We start from the raw sequence: 20,621 nt of genomic DNA, 5'->3' as shown, positions 1-20,621 counted from the left end.
ACAGTGTTGGGAGTCATTTTAATTTTAAAATTTAAGCACCCAATGGCATCGCCTCTGGCCTTTCAGGTGTTAACTCTGTGAAGGTTCACAGTTACTTATGATGGATGCTGGAAGTTTGGGTGTGTCCAGTAGAGTGGGTGTGTCCGGTAAAGTAAGCATGTCCTGTACAGAAGCCATAACCAATAAAAAGCTTGTGTCTTAGAGTAGGTGTGTCCTGTGCAGTAGGTGTAACCAGTAAAAAGCTTGTCTCTCAGAGAGTAGGTGTGCCCTGTGCAGTATGCGTAACCAATAAAAAGCTTGTGTCTCTGAGAGTAGGTGTGTCCTGTGCAGTAGGTGTAACCAATAAAAAGCTTGTGTCTGAGAGTAGGTGTGTCCAGTGGAAGGGTGTCACCTGCTTCAGCAAATAAATATTGTGAGTTCCTCTCCAAGTGACAGAAAGGACTGGGCTCCATTCTCCTTTCCTGTAAGTACACTTTTAATCTTCATATGCTAATAGGACAGCCTAAATGTGCAGGACTCTTCAGGAATTTGCATTCTAAATTGTGATGACATTTGCATTAGACTACTGTAAAAATAAGAGCGCTTAATAAAGAGGCTCTTTGAAAGGCAAATTGCCGAAAATGCAAAAAGTAATCCTAAACATTTCTTTCAGTACTGTAGTAGGAAAAGGAAAGTCAAAGAGGAAATCAGTTGCCTCAGAAATGAAGGAGCATTGCTTTCTAAGAATAAAGATATTGCGGATGCCTTAAATAGTTATTTTGTTGAGAGTTTTACTAGAGAAGAGGTTACTAATTGACTGGAAGACATATTGAGTACTCAGAAAGTCAGATATTGAAATAGAGGATAAAGAAGCACTGCATGAATTACTTAAACTAAAGACAAACAAGGCAGCAGGTCCTGATGGCCTATATAAACCTGCCAGTGGTTTAAAAATGATCTCAACTAACTTTGAGTACTCTTGGCTAGAGCTCTAGCTCTGTTCCGACTCACTTATGTGACGTCATGTTCGATTTCCCTGGATTTGAGGTGGGCGTGGCCTATCATGTTGCGAAAGTAAGCACGTGTAATTCTAAGCGTATTTTTAAAAATTTTAACTTTAAAATCCCATTTCTGCATCATTTCTCCACATATTAAATCATGGTTATGCCAGCCTGCAAGTTGCCCTTTAAGCAGCACCAAAATAAAGGTTCTTGTGCTGTTTAAGACTACAGCTGAAGCTTTATGTTTCATTTACAAAATTTAGAATTGTGAGCATACTGGAAAGAGTAAATCTCACGTCTGCTTCTGTGTTTACCACACAGGAAAGTCCCACTCTTCATTTCTGCTTTGAATATAGTGCATTCATTCAAACAAAGCAGTCTTTTGCCCATGAACATGGTTATGTAGAACAGGGATACTCAAATCTGGCCCTTGAATCCAAATTCGGCCCAGGTTTTCTTTCCTCCCAGGTAATTAACTGGACAATTGGTGATACCAATTTGAAATAGCATTATTATTTCAAAATGATATATGTGATATCATCGTTTTCCCCCAATGCAGGGCCTATCAATTGTCTTACTTAAATAGAACATAGAACGTAAAACAAATTAAGACTAGCACTCTTGACACAGGTTGGCTACAGATCGACTGTCAGAGTTGCCTTAAATTTGCTAGCTATGTGGCTAACCCTGGTCTACCAAACATGCTGTAGCAATATTTTGACCCAATTATCTCTCCCCCCCCCCCCCCCCCACAGTGGACACTGGTTCCTTTTTTTGAGAACCCATCACCCACATTCTAGTTGTTTTGTAATGAAATTCACATGTAAATTAGCCTGTAGGCTGTGGTAAACTAGAAGCAGTGGCGTCACTAGGGTTGGTGACACCCGGTGTCTGCATTGGAGTTAGCCGTTTCAACCCGTCGCTACACAAAACACTGCACAAAAAAATTTTGGTGTCACCCCCCTCTGATGGTGTCACCCCCCTAGTGACGCCTCTGAGCTGAAGTACTGGAGTTGGTCTTGGTGCTGACAAAAAGCAGACAGTATCAGTAATCATAATGATTACAAGCACATAAAATGATTGCAAATACAATAATTACAATAATTAATGCAAATTTAGGTATATCTTTAATGAAATGTTCATTGCAAAGACGTGAGTATTTTGTTGGCTGCTACTCTTACACCATCCTTGTCTTATTGTGGTCAGGGGCATCAGTGGTACGATTAATAGCCCATCTGAATTTTCCTTCTCAGACAGTAGAGAGGACAATCGGAAAATTTATTTCCGGAAAGTATTGTGATTAAAATATCAGTTTAGCCTTAAATTAACGTATTGTGAAAAGCGATTGTACATTGGCTGTTTTTGTGGCCTTTTAGCTTGCACTTTCCAAACATTCCATCAATGATAAGATCGGGACTCAGACGGAATTGAAAACCAATAGATTTCACTGAACATTCGATTGTTGACAACATTATAGCTTTTACTGGTAGATTGATACGTGCTCATTTATGGCAGTAGGTTCTCTCAGAATTTTGACTAATAGCCAGGTCAATATTTTCGCTGGACACTTTATAAATCCTGCCTTATAACTTCAACGTCCCAGCTCATTGGTGAATGGTTTAAATGGATTTTGAAAAAGTGTGCTGTGAAGTTTATTTAGCAAACAACAAGGCTGAATCCTTCTGACGTAATTTACATAGCAACTGTACACACAGATCGCCTAGTTTCACGCACTGTGGCCAAGCGGAATCGATAACGATTCAGAAAATATATAACTTTTAAAGGTTTAATTCCATCTTCTACTGGGACTTTTGCTGTTTATTGAGGGTTCAACAAAATTTTGGTGCCGCTGACTATAATCAAATGCTTTTCACATTTACCGTTCGATTGAACAGGTACCATTCAAAGTACATTTTTATGGGTTAGTGCTGTCAGATTGTGCTAGCTACTTCACATTAACCCTGTACGGCGATCAATAGGCCTATTTCACAAGATGGCGACCAAAACCGGATGTAGGGATACTTTGTTTCCGGTTAGCGTCGCTACGGACGCAAGTCCATTTCTGACAGCGAAAAATTGAGCCTAAACAGCGACGTGTTCTCACAGTCCCTAATAGCTCTGCCAAAGTTCACTATGTCCGATGTTATCCGCATTGTCGAAGCATTGCCAATGAACATTAAGCAGTCTAAACTAGACAAGGGCTATAAATTCTTTTTTGAGAAGTTTATATTCGGTCATGAAGGTAAGTATAACGTTAGCTCTGGTTCGCCAGAAAGCTAAATAGCTAGCTTGCTAACCACAGCAAGTTAGCCGATTAAAGAGATATTTCACTTCGACATAACATAAATTATTTTCTGGAGGTGACTCCATTGTGTTTTCGTAAGGTGAAGCAACATCTGCTTTCCGTTAACAGCGTCTCTGTTCCTCTCGGTTGTCCCGAAAATGAATGAATTCAGGGAGCCTGACAGCTGTGAGGAAAAGCGATTCTGTTAACGTTGACGGTCAGCAGGGGATGCAAAGCTGTGTAAGTACAATGTCTTAGGCTCCACAAAATTTCTTATGTTATACCGAAGTGAAATATCTCTGAACTAAGTTTTGTACTACCGTTACTCTTTTGTGACATGTTGTTTGTGCTGTACTTGTTCTAATAAAGATTTATATTGCTTGTCAAATCGCCTGTGTAATGTCGGTGCTCAGTTCACTACCGAGCTGTTTGTTTTCATCGCTGATAAAAACTACCCACACATTTTTAAATCAGCTGATATATCTTAAGTAGGCTTGTCGCGATGTCCGTCAATACATGCATCTGCAGTTTCAACATTGAACATCCAAATATGTGCTTGCTAACAAGCTAGCTGGCTAAAACGTAATTTGCTAATCATAACATAAAATATAGCTAGCTAACTGATTTTATGACATTCTTGAGTAACAAGTATCACATGACTGAAACTGCGTTAGTTCTCAATGAATGATAAAAAAATAAAATAAAAAAATAAAAAACAACGGAGTTGGTAGGGGACTCAGACATTTAGACCCAAATGTATGTGAGGAGAAAAGTTTAATATCAAGTGTAATCTTATTCACAAAGCAGTAGCTAACTAGCTATCTATCGTAATGGGTTAGTTTATGTTAGTTTGCAACATTATGACAGTCATTCTACCTAGCAAGTTTTTTTCTTATTTTGGAGTACATCTGTGGGAAAGCTGTGAAAGGGCAAATAAATTATTTTTCGAATTGATACAGAGGGGAACGCTACAAAACAAAAAAGCTCTTCGTCGCTGCCATTGTTTTGGTGGCTGTTAAGATAACCGGAAATGAGAGACCCCTACATCCGGTTTACATATCCGGAAATGTGAAATAGGCCTATAAAGGCTAACAACACAGTACCACTTACTTCTTGTCACTTCTGTCACCACTGTAATGAACTAAAAGGTGACAAACAACCTTTTCTGTGAGAAATGTATTGTCGAGCTCACGTGCGCACACACTGCTGGCAACATTCTAAAGCTCCGTTTTGGACTCCCTAGACAGGATTTTGTAGAAACATAACCCAGGATTGCCTCCTCTTCAGTTGCGTGTGGAATGGCCACTTCCCCTGTTTTTGCTAAAATCCCACTGACATTTAATTGATAATTTGATTTACTGGATGAATGACTGCTTTTCAGAATCACATCACTTTTGGATACATTGACTGGGGTTTTGGTTGTTTCAACCCTTAGGCAGCTGTAAACTGCAAGACTGGGGCCTTTCTGGGGGAATCATATACAAAAATGAATGAACAAAAATATAAACGCAACACTTTTATTTTTGCAGCCATTTTTAATATGTTTAAATAATACCTCAAAGATTTGTTCTATGTGCACAAAGATCTTATTTCTCTCAAATTTTGCCCACAAATTTGTTTATATCACTGTTAGCTAGCATTTCTCCTTTGTCAAGATAATCCATCTCCTGCACAGGTGTGGCATATCAAGATGCTGATTAAAAGCCATGATCACTACACAGGTGTTCCTTATGATGGGGTCAATAAAAGGCCATCCTAAAATGTTGAGTTTTTTGTTGTTCAACACCATGTCACAGATGCCTCAAGAGTTAAGAGATCATGCAATTGGCATGCTGACTGCAGGAATGTCCTGTAGAGCTGTTGCCAGAGTAATGGGTGTTCATGTCTCCACCATAAGCCGCCTCCAGCATCGTTTCAGAGATTTTGGAAGTTCGTCCAATAGGCCTCACAACCGCAGACCACGTGTAACCACGCCAGCCCAGGACCACCACATCCGACTTCTTCACCTGCGGCATCGTCTGAGGCCAGCCACATGGACAGCTGATGAAACACCTGGTTTACACAACCGTAGAATTTCTGCACAAACCGTCAGAAATCGTCTCAGGGAAGCTGATCAGTGTGCTCGATGTCCTCTCCGGGGTCTTGATTTGTCTGCAGTTCGGTGTAGCAATCGACATGAGTGGGCAAGAGCTCACCTTCGATGGCCACTGGCACGCTGGAGAACGGTTCTCTTCACTGATGAATCACGGTTTCAGCTGTACAGGGCAGATCGCAGGCAGCATGTATGGCGTCGGGTGGGTGAGCGGTTTGCTGATGTCAACGTTGTGAACAAAGTGGCCCATGGTGGTGGTGGGGTGTTGGTATGGGCAGGCATATCCTATGGGCAGAGAACTCAAGTGCATTTTATCCATGGCAGTTTGAATGCACAGAGATATCGTGATGAGATCCTGAGGTCCATTGCTGTGCCATTCATCCACCACCATCACCTCATGTTTCAGCAGGACAATGCATGGCCCCATGTTGCAAGGATCTGTACACAATTCCTCGAAGCTGAAAATGTCCCAGTTCTTCCATGGCCTGCATACTCAGCAGACATGTCACCCATTGAGCATGTTTGGGATGCTCTGGATTGGCGCATACGACAGCGTGTTCCAGTTCCCACCGAAATCCAACAACTTTGTACAGCTATTGAAGAGGAGTGGGACAATATTCCACATGCTACAATCAACAATGTGATCAGTTCACTGCAAAGGAGATGAATTGCATTGCATGAGGCAAATGGTGATCACACAAGATAGTGATCGGTATACTGTTCATTTCATGGTATCTTCTTTTTTGGAGAATCTGTGACTAACAAATGCGTATCTGTATCCCCAATCACATGAAATCAATAGATAAGTGCTTAATGAATCTATTTCAGTTGACTGATTTATGTTTATTACCTTTGAACTCAATAAAATCTTTTTATTGATAAGTGTTGCATTTATATTTTTGTTCAGTATATATACTGGCTTTTCATATTACAGCCAATCAGCAGCAAGGCCATGTGATCATGTGTTTTTGTAGATGACATAAAAGCTGCATAGTATTATCCTATTATTTTATGGTAAAATGTTGTGAAACTGCTTTTACTAACTTAATGAGCATGCCGAACTTCTTTCAAAAATTTTCCACATATATTTTAACTGGAAAAAGAACAAATCTGAAAGATGACACAAATATAAAGAAAAAATAATGAAAGATAATGTAAATAATGACATGTTCATTGTAAAATCATTAACATAAACAATGTTTTATATCTTTCAGAAAAATACTTTGTAAAAGGATTCCACAGCTTAGCTGAAGAATAAAAAATGGGGAACAAACTACCAACAGAAGCCAACATGGGCGACAGGCTGAGATGTGACAGGTGTAACTCAGTACTGCCTGCATGCAGATCCTTCTCAGATTTATATAAACGCACTATTGATAACAGACTTGTATATGTGTTCAATGGAGGTGAATACTACAGGGAGATGGGTTATTCTCAGTACTTCTGTAATGACTGCTTTTATAAGAACATCTGGGAAAGAGAAGAAAAGAAGAGACAGCAGGAACAGCAACAAAGAAGAGAAACCCTGAGCCAAAGACTGCAGCAATCACAACAACGTGCTGAACAGCAACAGGAGCAACAACAATTGAGCAGAAAGTCAGTGGAATTTGAGCGTAAGCAATCTGTATTAAAACAGCAGCTGGATGAGTTTTCACCTGAGGAGCCAGATGAATTCAGCGATGACCTCCTAGAAGTCCTCTCATCCCAATGTGACATCCCAGTTACAACCCTCAGTCTCAGCCACCTGGCAGATGGTCAGCTAGGACAGATTATGTCAGCCCTGGACAGCCTTCTGTTTGAGAAATGGACAAATGCTCGCCCACCACTCAGAACTTTACAGCACGCACAGGTATTTATCACACAGCTGTGTACCCTGTCTCTGGGGACATCTGAGGGAGTTTCCCTGCAAAGTGTCTCCAATCATGTGCAGTCTCTGGTGCAGAACATCAGCCAATCAGCAGATAATATTTTTGAGAATTTCCTGCTCACTCAAGCCCTGTATTTGAGCCTTGTGCATTTTTTCACTGACCATGATAACTCAGGCACTGATGCAGTCGACATCGCCAAACGATGGGCTGAGGGCGACCTTTCTGCTGAGACTTGCTTTGTTCTAAACTTCCTCTGCACTCTCACAGTGTCACTTCAGAAAGTAGTTGGAATGGCCTCAGTTTTTGTTTTAAGGATGGAAATCCAGTGTTTAAGGGTTCTGTTTTACATACTCACACATCTCAATGGCAAAGAAACCCACAAAGAAGTCACTGAAATGCACCTCAGTCTTATGCAAACAAATGGATGGAACCCTACAGAGGTATTGACTCTCCTCAAATTACTGTCAGAGAAATATACAGAGGATGCTTCAATAACTAAAATCCTGACTTTACTGCAAGTGTATGATGTATCTCCAGTGTGGAAAGATAACTGCGAAAGATCTCTTATTGAAGCTATTGACTTTTCTGGTCCTGAGAATTTTTATACAGCTTTCCAGGAGACCCTTGAAAACCAAGATTTGGACAATTATGAAGCTTTAGCAGGATTAATAGAGTACTGGAATTTGGATGAATCTGTGATAAAGAGGGTACTGAACATCACAAACCTGACTTCGAACACCCTTCAGCATTCACAAAATGACCCAACAGATGGACAAGTTTTAAAACGAGACTACAAAATTGAGAACATTGGTGATGACCATATCCAAGAAATCCTGACTCAGCTGTGCAAAGCAGTTTTCCGCACAAAAGGCTGGTGGCCATCCCGGAGTCAAATGTTAAGCTGGTGTGCAATAGTGTTTGCTGAGAAAAGTCAACCACCAAAGATGGTTGGGTTTGAAGAAGATGCATGTGTTACAGCCATGATAGCAGCCATGCAAATCTGCATGGGAAACAAACTGGATATTGTGCTGAGCTCTGGGGCTCTTTCAGAGCAGGAAACCAAGGAGTGGTCCGACTTCTACAAGCATCTGGGAATTTCACTCAACACAAACAGGAGGAAACCTAATGAGCCATATGGTGATATTTATGAAGCAGACATTGTGTATGGTGGCATTGAAGACTTTATCACTGATTACTTTCAATACAGCTTAGAGGTGATGGAAGGAAGGCGCCCTCAGCATATTCGTGGATTTATCATTGAAAATGGATGTCTCAGTGCTGGCCACAATCTGACATTTTCAAAGCTCAAGGAGAATAAGACCCTGGGCTCTGTGGCAAAGGTATTGAAAAGTCTCACGGATAAACTTTCCAATGAAGGAAAGGAACTGAGGAACAGTTTTATTATGGACATATTCAATGTGCTCCATACTGACCTAAAGGACAATGTAGACATGAAAGTTATGAACCTCTCACAAACACTTACAGGAAAGAAATTGCCATCAACAGATGCCTTTGTTCTTACCTTTCTTGAGGCACTCACGAAAGCTGTTGGCAAAGCAGAAAAACAAAAAAACAGCGATTCTCCTATAGTCAAATGGTGTTTTGAGAGTTTACTTGCCAGTGCAATGAAATTACAAGCTTCAAGTACAGCAAAAGAAATTCTGCAGATTGTCTCAAATCTTGTAGCTCAGGGCCTTTGGCCACCAAAAGAGACCTTAAAACTCCTTGGATCATTAACTGTCCACCATCAGGATGAAAAATTTATTTCAATCATGAAGATTTTACATTTGATGACAACATATAAATTATCTTCAGAGTGGAAAGATGATAACAACCAATCTCTCCTTCAGCTCTTAGATTCATCAGGAACCCAGGATCTAATTACGCACTTGCAAAATAGCTTCAAAGCAGAGACAAAAGGTCTTGAGGCCCTCTTTTATGAAATAAGGGCCATGAAAGACCTCGATGAAGAAATACTGGAGAAATCATATACCATAGTAAAGCATGTACAGGACCTGATTAAAACTGGTGACATTAAAAACCATGCAAATGCAAACCAAGCTCGGAGTCTGAGCCATAGCATGAAAACTGAAGACCTTCAAGAGATCCTGGCTGTCTTATGCAATGCTGTATACCATCGTATAGCTGGGGGCTCTTGGTGGCCAAGAGGCACTCAAATGGCAAGCTGGTGCTTTTTAGCCTTGGCTAACAATGGAAAGCTTCTACAGATGGGCACCGGAGAAGGGAAGTCTGTTGTTGTAGCTATGTTTGCAGCACTGCGTGCCCTCAGGGGTGAAAAGGTAGATGTGCTGTCCAGCTCTCCAGTGTTATGTCAAAGAGATGCAGAAGAATGCGCAGGCTTTTTCAACTACTTTGGCCTCACAGTGGACACAAACACCAATAAAACCAAAGATACAGATCGAAAGCAATGCTACCAAAAGGATATAATCTATGGAACTGTGGAGACCTTCGCAGCAGATCACCTTCGTCAGACATTTGAGATGAAGGATGTGAGACCCGATCGCGGCTATAAGTGCATCATCATTGATGAAGTGGACTTGCTGCTTCTGGACCAGGGAATACAGGTGACCTACCTGTCCAGTTCCATGGTCTCCATGCAGCACCTCAACATTATTCTGACCATGATCTGGGGCCATGTATGCCAGTATAGTCTCCTGTCAGCAGGATACGAGACACTCATAGGTGGTCCCCCCGCTTCATTCTACAAGGCCATATTTGACTCAGTGGACACAGAAGGAACTGAAATCGATGACCCAATGGACATTTTGCAGATTGCTGAAGAATGCGGCATTGTCCCAAAAGGATTTACAGAGAAAATCTACAAATGTGAAAAAGATGCAATTCTTGCTAAATTGAAAAATGTGAGTGTGGAAGCTCAGATAAATTTCTTCAGCGAAATTGAGGAATACATCCCCTATGGGTTTACAGTCTACGTTCTCGATGACAATGGATCGCTTAGCCTTAGGAAGCCTAGCCAGAAAAAAAAGGTCATTCAAAACCTTAAATTTCTTGTTTTACGTGATGGATTGTGTTGTCCCCTCTACGATTCAGAAGATGTTGTCGTCAATCCCATTGCAGAACTAATCTGTGGTCAACTGAACTACACTCCATGCGAAAACAATCAAAAGAAAATCAATATCCCTGGATTTTTAAAAGGTCTGGTAGAACATAAAGCAGCAATATGGGTTCAGAATGCCTTTCTAGCCATGAGGCTGAAAAAAGGGCAGGAATATGTTGTGGAAGATGACAATATCTATCCGGTGGATTTCAAAGCTACAGGTACTATAGAACTGAATAAGAAATGGGGTGAAGGTCTGCAACAATTTGTTGAGATTAAACACCAAATTAAAATAAGCACAATGACCGCAGTGACAAACTATGTTTCCAATGTTTCATTTTTTGAAAAGTACAATGGAAAAATATATGGATTGACAGGCACACTTGGGAGCAGATCAGACATGATGTTTTTGAATAACCAATATCCAAGTCTCTCTGCCTGCAAAATGCCATCATTCAGCAGGGAAAAGTTATTTGAGGTTAAAGGTATTCTCAAGTCCTCAACTAAAGAATGGAAATCAGAAATGAAACGGGTGCTTTTGGATGAAATTACCTCAAATCCCCAAAGAGGAGGAAGAGCAGCCCTTGTGATCTGTGAAACTATCAATAAAGTTAGGGATCTATATGATGAGCTAAAAGACAGCATCCCAGGTGAAATCATAGAATACTCACGCAGTGACTCGGACAGTTTGAGCAAAATACAGAAAAAACTGAATCCAGGTGATGTAGTTATTGCCACAAACCTTGCAGGGCGTGGGACAAATATAAAAGTCACCAAAGACGTGAACAAAAATGGAGGATTATTTGTGATCCTTTCCTTCCTTTCTGAGAATGAAAGAGTCGAACGCCAGGCCTTTGGGCGAACCGCACGCGAAGGTAACCCTGGATCGGCTCAGATAATCATGTCTACTGATCATCTACAAGAGTGTTACAGGACAGTATATTCTATGGATGAAGCTAAGAACATTCGGGATAGTCTTGCAGTAGAGAAGGTTCAGGACATGCAGAAGGACATTGATGAAATGAAACTGCGAGAAGACTTGTTTTCTGAATACTGCGAAACACTTAAAGTGATTTATAACAGCACAGAAGAAGATGAACAGAAGGCTATTGTCTCCATCATGAATGAGTTTTGGGGGATTTGGCTACAAACACACTCCAAAGAAATTGACCAATTGAAGAGACATGAACTGCAGAAGAGCTTGAGAGCTGATTTGGCATTTGCAAAAAAGCAGACTGAAAGTCAGAATTCCCCCTCTTCTAGTATTTATCACTATGTCAATTTTGGGAATATTGCACTGAAGGACAAAAAATGGGATGTCAGTGCCAGACTCTTTGAAAAAGCCACAGCACTAGATGAGAGTTGGGCAGCTATAGCATTTTACAACCACTCATACTGCATTATAAAGAATAAATCAGGTGATTATCTCACTCAAGCCACAGATGATCTGAAGAAGGCGCAAGATTCTCTGAAGTACTTTAGTGAGGAATGCATGACAGGTCTGAACTTTATAAAAATGTCAGCTCCCAAATCTGCAAAGGGTATTACCAACAGCCTTGAAAAACAGTACTCCACCAAGTGCAACATGCTCAGTTATCTTGATAAAAACATGAGTGATGCCATCAGTAAATTGGAAGAAATTAAAGGAAAGGGGAGAGATGCTCTTGCAAAAAAAGCTCCAGTTTTTACTCTGGTGTCAGATACTGAAGAAGAGCTTCAAATGGAAACCTTCAATCTCTACGATCGAGGTCTGAAATACATCTTTTCTGTGGAAGAGGAGCCTCGTTTCCCATGGGAAGCTCTGGTGGTGTTCTTTCTTGGACTTTTACAGATTGTAGCAGGGGCACTGCTCACTGCATTTACATTTGGGACACTAGCCCAAGTGGGTATGGGGCTCATCACTGAAGGAATCTCAGACTGTATTACTGGCATAGAGTCCATGATAACAGGAGAATTCAGCTGGCAATCATGGGCAATAGATAAAGCCATTTCTATTGCCGTCTCTCTCATTGGGTTTGGAATCGGAAAGCTGGTTTCAAAGGGCTTCAAAGCTGCTAAAACATTAATGAAGGGATTTGGCAAACAGCTGAAGGCAATGCCGAAGTTCTTTGCCAGTCAGGCTAAAGAGGGGTTTAGTGTTACTATGAAGACCAATATGAAGAATGCAGTAAAAGTCACTGCTAAAAAAATAGTAGAGGAAACAGTCGCCTATGGAATTGAGAAGGCAGAGAATGAAATAATTAATAAAATACTAGAGGAAATAGAAAAGGCAGTGAAAAAGGGAATCAGTGATCAAGTGAAGTCCAATATGACAAAGGATCCCCTGCATGCAATAACAGATTCAGTTATACTCTCTCACATTGACAATAAACAGGAATTTAATGACCTTTTCACAGACGACAAAATTAAGAGTCAATTACTGGAAATTTTCACAGAGCTAAGCACCACTGCATTAGCACCATATTCTGAAGACCTTGGTTGGCAGAACCAGCTTAGCTCATCCATCTACAATGTGCTTGATGCTGTAAAGGAAGATGCTGGAGGAAAAACAAAAGCTATTCTGACTGCTATCCAAGTGGGCCATATGGGAATACTGGCAGCAGATGCCATAACTGCAGTGGTCACCCTCGCAGACAAATACTTCACAGGTCTGCGTGAAGGGCTGGAAGAGTTTCATAAGGAAAAAGGTTTACAACAGAAAGTGAAGGCAAGTGATCTATCCGATTCAGAGAAAAACATGCTGAATGACTTCAGGCAGGAAATAATTGACAGCATTGCCACTTTACTGGCAAAAGCTTTAGTTGAGTTGTTTCACCAGAAGTTCTCCAGTCATATTGTTTCTATTGCTCAAGGCAAAGTAAATGATCTCATTGCAAGTCGTGTGAGCTCAGGCTTAAAAACAGAGGACACTGAGAAACTAATTGCAGCTTCACAGGAGGGTACATATGGTAAACACATGCCAGGAGATGTGCAGGCAGAACAAGCAAAGTTGCATGCAGAAAAGGTCAAGAATTCAGAGGCAACTGGTAGTACTGCTGATATCAATGTCCTTGCAGACGTAACTGGCACTAAAGTTGTGATCTTAACAGAGGGAAAAGATGGAAAGCTGACCAAAATGCATGAGCTGGACCCCAAAAATGAAGATGCCAGTCAAACTGTGACACTTGTCTATAGACCCAAAAGTGACAAACACCCAGATGGACATTATGATGTGGTCATCAATGGCAAGACAGTGAGTGTAGAGAAAGGCGACCTGTATCACGCTATGGCACAAGGCATGAATCCAGGCGCCAGTAAGAAAGACATTGCTGATTCAGCAGATAACCTGAGATCTAAAGAAGCTGAGGCCCTTGAGGAAGAACCAAAACTTTGGGAGGTTTTTATCCAACGTGAAGAATGGATTGAAGAACTCATAATAGGGTCCTGGTTCATATCAGAGGGAGTTTCAGCATTAGACGACAAAGTAACTATAAAAGAAAAAATTATGAATATGGTTAAGCAAACAAGTGAGACTGCGGTAATCAACAAAGAGTGGCTATCTCCTGGAAAAGACGCAATACCAACTGGAATAATCATTAATGGAGATAGTCAACCACCAAAGAACACTGTACTGGTAGCAGAAAATTTTTACTCAGGCAGCAAATTAACTAATGCAATGTTTGAGGTCGTAACAGACTCATCGAAACATGCAAAATATCAACTTCCAGTTGTTTACGCGCCATATGAGCGATATAATAAGTTCCCAACTGCAGGATCTCCAGAGCTCAAGAATTTATTGGCTCAAACCATGAGCAGGGATGATGTTGAGGGCACCTTCAAACTGACGATCCTAAGTGCAATGCCAACATTTATGCTGCGAAACAAACATTTTCAGGATGAAGACATTAGTCTGACCAGATTGGAAACTTTTAAATACACTTTTCCAAAGCATGCAACAAAATTTGTAAACACATGGTTCAAACTCCTGGAAAAGAAAACAGATATCATAAAACCAGACACTCAACAAAGCCTTCAACACTGGATCAACACTAAAAGATACCTTGATCCAAATGATCCCCACCGGAAACAAGTCACCAGTTCCATGTAAAAAAAGGTAATGTCCAAAATCCCAAAGAAATAATATTTGGATAAAAAGCCATATTTTTACCAAAAGAAGTTTAACCAAAACATTTACACAAAGGATAAACTCTGCTGTCACGTGAAGACATAAAAATTACCTCCACATTTTCAGTATACTTGCATGCATTTCTTTAAGCAGAATGAGCTGGTGAAGTGCTTGATATGTGGCTCATGTTCACTGATTTGTGCTTTTTCTGCAGTGGGAGTGGCCACACATGAGCGGGGGACTGACCAGAGGGTGTTAAAGGCCAGATGAACTGCAGATGAGTGGCTCTTCGGGAAGAGGCTCCTCCTCCCTTCTCTCCTTTTGTTGACCTGCCTACATCTGATCAGCTGTGATATGTAGGCCTAGTGTTTAAAAATGGGTAACATACAGCTGGTGCCTCTTGTTTATATGACCAGTTGTGACGGTAATTAGGCGATAATGAGCTATGATTTAACAACTACAATTTAGCTTACCTGAAGAATCCCCCATAAAGACATGATGCACTCATTGGTGCTTAATGGAATGAGAGCTGCTCTGAGGGCAGAACCATTTTGATTGGGTTTGATGTAAGGAATAGGATGCGCAGTCCATGAATGCTGTATTCTTGTGTGCATAATGCTGACTAACTGCTAACCTGTACAAGCCATTGCAGGTTAAATGTATTTTGAATTCCTGAGAGTAGTTAAGAACATTAATTAGTAACAGGTCAACATTATCAAAATGGCTAGCTGAAATTATAATACCTCTTGTGTGTGTGCTCTGTTAGCGAATGATAAATTACTAGTAAACTAGAACTGCCTGGCCAGCTAACTTCAGCAGAATTGTTCATGATCTACTCTCAGATATAAACTGTATACTATTAGGCTCATGTATATGGGAATTCATGATATTAACACTGCTGAGTTTCACAGAATCTAACATTAACACTTGTTGGCTAGGCTTATATTTTAGGTTAAGCTGTTTCCCATTTTTGCTACTCTTGGCTGGTTTACTAATTTGGTGGTCATGAAGGTAACATTAGCTAGCTTGCTAAAACATAATTTTAAGACCACAGTCTTTCAAGCTCAAATAGCTTACCTACCATTTTGATAAAGGTTGCGTGCTTGATAATGGCCAAGGGTCTATAATTCACTTTTTCTCACTAATACTAATTAGCAGATAACACTAAACATTCAAGCTATTTGGTAACTAGAATTATATTTTAGGCCTGATAATTAGGCATTTAGCTAGATATATATGGCTTAATACTGTACTCTGCACCAAATTATATGTGATTCCATAATGCTAATCAAACATATTCTAATCATTTATCAGACAGTTCCCTGCTTGCATACATGCTAGTTAACACATCATTGTCTTCATGAGAACAAGTTTTCATGAGCCTTGCATCTTGACCGTGTGACCAATCAAAAGCAACCAAGACCAATGAACTTTGCACTGCCCTCAGAACATCTTTTATTCCATGAAACACCAACTCCAAGCTGTGCCAGCGACCCCTGACTCCGCCCCCATGTGTGAGCTCTCAATTGGCAGAGCCCACTTCTGAATTTCTCTGATCTATGTGGGAGTGTGCACACTGTTTACAATGATCAGTACAGAATGTAGCACAAACCCTAAACTAATCTGAAGGTGAAGTAGATTAAATCACTGCAACATCCATTTTAAATTGCATTTACTTCTTATGGGTGTTTTACCAGCACAGCTCAATGCAGTATTCTACAGCAGATAAAATACAGGAGCTTTCAAATCGGCATGGATCACAGGACAAAGAGCAGTTCATTTCAAATAGAGATAAATACAATTAACAGTTGGTAGAATACACTTTCTTTTTTCTTTCTGATAAATTTATATTACAAATTATATTTGTATTAAAGGTCTAAGGTTCATAGAGTAGTAAAAAAAGTAGTTGCTTGTAACTTGCAAGATGGCCTCTCCCAGAGAAGAATCATATAAAAGCAGGCATAGAGTCTTATACTAGAATTCAATACTGGTGTAACGGATGTATGTTTCTTTCTTTGAATTCCTGTTTTTATTAGCATAATAAACTTCATCCAAAGTTCTTTGTTAATTTTTTTTTCACAAACTATGCATTCAATAAAATCACTTCATATCACAGAATGCAACCCACATCACAGACTAAAAAACAGAATACAGTGCACACTACTGTGGAATAAAACCCAACTTTTTGCATTTTATTAAGTTTGATTAGGATTAATCTGCTTATTGTAAGAAAACACATGCCTGCTGTTCTGAGATGTGGATCATATTTGAACTCTGCAACCTCTGGAATTAGTTCAGGGAAAAGGCCTCAGGAATTTTGTCATAAGTAACAGTTTTGAGTAATCCTTCTCCTATAGCAATTCATACACTATAAGACCAAAAGTATCTGGACACCCCTTGGTCTGAGTTCCAGTGAAGGCAAATCTTAATGCTACAGCACACAATCACATTCTAGATTATTCTGTGATTCCCCAACAGTTTGGGCCCTTTCCTGTTTCAGCATGACAATGCCCCTGAGGATACAGCAAGGTCCATATAAAAATGGTTTTGTCGAGAATGCTGTGGAAGAACTTGACTGGCCCACACAGAGCCCTGACATCAACCCCTTCCAACACCATTTGTGATTGACTGGAAATCCAACTCCGAGCCAGGCCTAATCAGGGTCTGATATGAGTAAATAGATTAAGTGAATGTGAATATAAAGAAATAACATAACAGAACATAACGTAAGACGAGAACAGGCCATTCAGCCTAACACTGCTCGTCTATTCCGACCACTAAACTGTACTTAATGTTTAGTTTACCTAAAAGCTAGATAGTATCTAACACTGTATCAAGCCAGGCCTTGAATACCCCCAGTGTTTCTGCCTCCACTACATGCCCAGGCAAGCTATTCCACACATTGACCACTGTGTGAAAAAATATTTCCTGATGTCTGTGTGAAATTTACCCTTTGCCAGTTTCCATTTATGCCCCCTCGTTCTGCTAACCAAACTCAACTTGAATAATTTCCTGTAGTTCACTTTGTTAATCCCTTTAATAAATTTAAAAGCCTCAATCAAATCTCCCCTAAGTCTCCTTTTACTAAGCTTAAAAAGTCCAAGCATCTCAAGCCTTTCCTCCCAACACTTATCTTTTATACCCGGCATCAATCTGGTTGCCTGTCTTTGGACCTTTTCCAGCACCTAGTACGGTCCCCAGAACTGCACACGATACTCTAAGTGTGGTCTGACAAGGGAATTGTATGGGGTGAGTATGATCTCCTTAGATTTATACTCAATACTCCTGGCTATGTATCCCAGCATCCTGTTGGCTTTGGCTTTTTTTTTTTTCAGTTGATCAGAGCCTCTGATCAACTGTTACTCCCAAGTCTTTTTCTACATGTGCATATTCTAATTTTGTACCACCCATAAAGTAATCCTGCCCTATGTTTTTATTCCTCACATGTATAACCTTACATTTAGTTATATTGAATTTCATTTGCCAGGTTTCTTCCCACTTCTGGATTCTGTTTAAATCTTCTTGGATTACTTTAGTAGATTCCAAACTGCTAGCTAAACCTCCCAGTTTTGTATCATCTACAAATTTAACTAGTGTACTTTCAATGTCCGTGTCAAGTTCATTTATGTAAATGAGGACGAGCAGTGGACCCAGCACCGATCCCTGTGGAACTCCACCTCCCACAATACCCTGCTCAGATAAGATCCCTCATACTACTACCCTTTGTGTTCTATCCCGTAACCAGTTCCGAATCCACTCTGAAATGCCTCCTGTAATTCCTACTGTCCTCATTTTGATAATGAGTTTGTCATGTGGTACCTTATCAAAGGTGCCACATGCTTTTTGGAAATCTAAGTATATAATATCATAAGCCCTGCTCCCATCTAGACACTTGGTAGCTTCCTCAAAGAATGTCAAAAGGTTTGTCAGGCATGATCTTTCCTTGCAAAAACCATGTTGGCTATCCCTTAGGATGTTATTATTTTCAATAAATAATTCTAGTTTGTCTCTAATGATAGATTCAAGCAATTTACATGTGATGCAAGTTAAACTGACAGGCCTGTAGTTTCCTGGATCAGTACGGTCCCCTTTCTTATATATTGGTATTACAATACCCTGATTCCAGTCATTTGGTATTTCTCCAGTTTCTAAAGACCATCTAAAAATACTTGCCAGTGGTTTAAGAATTATCTCACTTAACTCCTTTCGTACCCTTGGGTATATGCCATCAGGGCCTGCTGCTTTATTTGTCTTTAGTTTATGTAATTTATCTAATACTTCTATATCCCCTATCTCAATATCTGCCAAGACATTCTGAGTATTGAATATGCCTTCCGGTCTATTCTCTGGTAAAACTCTCAACAAAGTAGCCATTTAGGGCATCCGCAATATCCTTATTCTTATAAAGCAGTACTCCCTCATTATTTTTAATGCCCTTAACCTCCTCTTTAACTTTCCTTTTCCTACTACAGTATTGAAAGAAACGTTTAGGATTACTTTTAGCATCTTCTGCAATTTGCCTTTCACAGAGCCTTTTGGTTACCCTTAGTTATTTTTTAACCTTAGCACGCATACTACAATGTTCAGCACTGTCATTTTTATATATCTTAAACAGTTTATTCTTTTCCCTCAAACTCTTCTGTATAGCTTTATTCATCCACTGTGGAGACTGCTTTTTCAACTTACTTTCTGCACCTTTGGAATGAATTTACACTGTGCATCAAGTATAACCCTTTTGAACCTGCCCCTCTTTCACAGTCCTGCAATCAAGACGTTGCACCCAGTCTACCTTACTTAATTCCAATCGCATCTTTTTAAAGTTGGCCCGCCTAAAATTTTAAATCCTGGAGTTAGATGGGGCCCTCTTAGTTTGCCAAAATACATCAAACCTAATTGTGGAATGATTACCTCCATTACCTCCATACTACAAATTCTGTCAGAGTTATTACATAACACCAGATCTAGAATTGATTGCCCTCTTGCAGGCTGTCTGACATACTGTGTTAAAAACAGGTAATTTATAATGGACTGCATTTATATAGCGCTTTTATCCAAAGCGCTTTACAATTGATGCCTCTCATTTGCCAGAGCAGTTAGGGGTTAGGTGTCTTGCTCAAGGACACTTCAACACGCCCAGGGCGGGGTTTGAACCGGCAACCCTCCGACTGCCGGACAATCGGTCTTACCTCCTGATCTATGTCACCCCATTTTTAGATGTGTTTATAACATCTAAAAATTTCTCCTCCCTTTTTCCTTGTCCTGTCACCAATTCCCAATTAATACTGGGATAATTGAAGTCGCCCATGACAATAGTCTCACCTCCTCTGCAAGCTTGTTTTATATTTTCAAAGAGCATTGTATTCACACTACTGTCTGAAGCTGGTGGTTGGTAACACTCATATGTTAAGGCCCTTCTCATGTTCTCCTATGACTTTAATCCAAATATCCTCACTAGGCATGAGCTGGTCAATTTCTGGAATTTCTTGCACGTTAAGATTATCTTTTACATATAGAGCCACACCCCCACCTCTCTTACTGGATCTATCCTTCCTAATAAGTTTATACCCTTCTATATTATACTCATCCCCATCCTCTTCCCCCAGCCATGTCTCTGTAATCCCCACCATGTCATGCCCTTACCATTAATATCAGCCTCAATTTCCAAAAATTTGTTTTTTATACTTCTAGCATTTAAACAAAGACATTTCAGACTATTGCTTCTACACATCCTCTCCTGTTCCCTCACTCCCCGCAATCCCAAGCCACCCTTACTAAAATTTTGCTTTAAAAAGACTTATTAATGTTTTCTCTATTATAGGTAGCCTTGACAGCTTCCATCTGGGCAGTCTGCGCCTCCCTACCCATTTCACTCTCTATCCTCCCTGTCCCCCAAGTCTCTAGTTTAAATAATCCCGTGCTACCCTGAGCATATGCTGGCCCAGTGCAAAGGTACCCCTCCGGTTCAGGTGCAGCCCATCATGTTCGTACAGCTCACTCCTGTCCCAAAATGAATCCCAGTGCCCCATAACCCTGTACCCCTCTTTCCTACAAAAGGATTGTAGCCATGTGTTAAACCCCCAGATAAAGTTCTGCTTGCACGTGGTACAGGTAGAATTCCAGAGAAGACTACCGTGGAGGTTGTGCTCCTAATCGCCTCTGCTAATTCTACTATTTTGTCCTGCAGGACCTCAAACCTGCCCTTACCTATGTCAT

The 20,621-nt window shown here is 40.3% G+C and overlaps 1 long non-coding RNA gene across 2 annotated transcripts; it reads left to right on the top strand.

The window, feature by feature from the left end:
* The first annotated feature begins 381 nt into the window (after positions 1 to 381).
* Positions 382 to 16,467, top strand: LOC135255979 (uncharacterized). 2 transcript variants are annotated; one of them, XR_010330339.1, is made up of 4 exons: positions 382 to 463; positions 6,571 to 14,396; positions 14,623 to 15,891; positions 16,002 to 16,467. It is a non-coding gene; the product is annotated as an uncharacterized LOC135255979 (long non-coding RNA). The 2 variants fall into 2 exon arrangements; XR_010330338.1 differs by having other exon boundaries at positions 14,623 to 16,467.
* Positions 16,468 to 20,621: the final 4,154 nt, after the last annotated feature.

Source organism: Anguilla rostrata, chromosome 5 (assembly GCF_018555375.3).
Source record: "Anguilla rostrata isolate EN2019 chromosome 5, ASM1855537v3, whole genome shotgun sequence".
NCBI lineage: Eukaryota > Metazoa > Chordata > Actinopteri > Anguilliformes > Anguillidae > Anguilla > Anguilla rostrata.
This window is presented reverse-complemented; position numbering and strand designations above follow the sequence as displayed.